A 2,428-nucleotide genomic window follows, 5' to 3' on the forward strand; every position below is an offset into this window, starting at 1 on the left:
TAAAAGGTAGCTACTTTTTTGCGTGGACCTCAAGTATATTGTAGTATAGAGGTGGAATTTAAGGAACGGTATTAAGCAGGCTGTGTTTTAGCTTATGGGCAAGTAATAAATTGTATCATTTATCTTGAATGTATCATAGATAAGCTGCTATATAATGATGCCACTTCAGATAGCTGTGAAATTAGGTGAGTAACTAGTTGTTACTTAACCTTCTAATTTCTGTATAAGTCTAATTAATGAAACAGAAGTTGGTGTTTTGATTTTTTACTTTGCTTTTCTGTTTGGGGTGTCATTGTAACTACTGTATTGTAAATGATGGAAAATAATTGCATATGTTAAAAAAATAGTGTTATATTCTAAAAAATAAAATAAAATAAAAATTAAAAAAAGAAATACAAAAAAATAAAAATTAAAAAATAAACTGGACATCTATTGTTTTATTGTCTAGTATCTCCTCGTCTGATAAAAAAAAATGTACCTTTTCTTTCAACACTCAACAGTGCCTCCCTCTGAGTCCATGTGTGCTGGAGGGAGCTGACCTCCGGAAATAGTGGTACCATCTGAAACAAAGGAATAGGCAATTAAAGCAAATCCCTCTGGTTACAGTAATTCATTCAGCATAGGAGGTGAGTTCTGCCAGGCTAATCAGATTCAACCTAAGAATGCTGTCTCAGATTAAGAAAAGAGGCACTCTTCCTGCTAAGATTGCTGAACTGATAAAATGTAAGATTGGAGCCAATCTTTATCACTAAGTGCATGGAGTCTGAGAGGCAAAGGAGTGTTGACAGAAGGAGGGACAGTGTGTGTGTCCTGGTATTTTAACTCCTTGATCCAGCTGTGTCTATAGTCAGTTCACAATTATTCTTTTTAGATACATGAATCAATACATTACCCTTCTATAAAAAATGCGTGAATTGGATTTTCATCATGTAACAATTATATAGTCCCTACTAAAGCATTTACTTTTTTTTAATGTTTTATTTATTTTTGAGAGAGAGAGAGAGAGGCAGCATGAGCAGGGGAGGGACAGAGAGAGAGGGAGACACAGAATCTGAAGACAGGCTCCAGTCTCTGAGCTAGCTGTCAGCACAGAACCCAATGCGGGGCTCGAACCCAGGCCCGTGAGATCTTGACCTGAGTTGAAGCTGGACGCCCAACTGACTGAGCCACCCAGGCGCCCCTAAAGTGTTTCTTTGTACACTCTCACCGCTCATATTTTTGAGGTAAAATTTGTGAGGATACATTACCTAAGTGGCCCCAAGGTCTCCAGCCTTCAGGGGCTCTCCTTCCTTTAACAACTAAATAATTTCTATTCTGTGTGCCTACACACATTCCCGTCACCTCCACAGTTATTTCTGAGAATCGTGTCTACTTTCTTAGTCTTTGGTTTTCACTTTATGCCAGACTATTCTAAACTTTTCTAGGGGCACCTGGGTGACTCAGTTGGTTGAGTGTCAGACTTTGGCTCAGGTCACCATCTCACAGTTGGTGACTTCAAGCCCCAAACTGGGCTTGCTGCCGTCAATGAAGAGCCTGCTTCTGATCCTCCGTGAGCCTCTCTCTCTCTCTGCCCCTCCTCCACTTGCACTCTCTCAAAAATAAATAAACATAAAAAAATAAAACAAAAATCTCTATCATTCTTCTCTGGTAATCTTGAATATCTCTGGGTCAAGCTCTCACCAGTACATTTTACCCACAAAAAATAAACATGTCTCCCTCATATCCACATTCACAAAACCACATGTTTAACACCTTTCTTTAAGCTTGAATATAACATAAAGAGACTAAGATCATGAAGAAAAATAAATCAGTATTAAATACTACTGTCCTTGGTACCTACTAGCCACCCCCCTTCACACAGGCACTCTAATGTCCATTTTCTCCTCATCTCCTGTCCTGCTACAACACTGACTGTGTCCATTCATTTCCTTCTTCCATATGAATCAGCAACCTCTCAATAAACATGAAGGGGTACCTAACTCAAAGTACTCCTCAGGATGGTGCTGCTCAAAGTGGAGTGTGAGTTTACCCCAAAAGAAGATTGTAGCTTCTACTCTCAGAGCCATAGTAAAGAACTTCAGGAAGTTTTTAAAAAGCAGTGTTTCCTCATCAGCAATAATTTAGAAACACTAAAGTCCAATAAACAAGCACCTTGAGTCATATGTTCTGTTTGTGAAAATATATCAATACACTATCTCTTTTTTTAAGTTTTTTAATGTTTATTTATGTTTGAGAGAGACAGACTGAGAGCAGAAAAGGGGCAGAGAGAGGGAGACACAGAATCCAAAGCAGGCTCCAGGCTCTGCGCTGTCAGCACAGAGCCCAACACAGGGGTCCAACTCAAGAACTGTGAGATCATGACCTGAGCCAAAGTCTGATGCTTAAGGGACTGAGCCACCCACGTGCCCGACCCACATTTGAGTTTCTT

This window comes from Suricata suricatta, chromosome 13 (assembly GCF_006229205.1).
Source record: "Suricata suricatta isolate VVHF042 chromosome 13, meerkat_22Aug2017_6uvM2_HiC, whole genome shotgun sequence".
NCBI lineage: Eukaryota > Metazoa > Chordata > Mammalia > Carnivora > Herpestidae > Suricata > Suricata suricatta.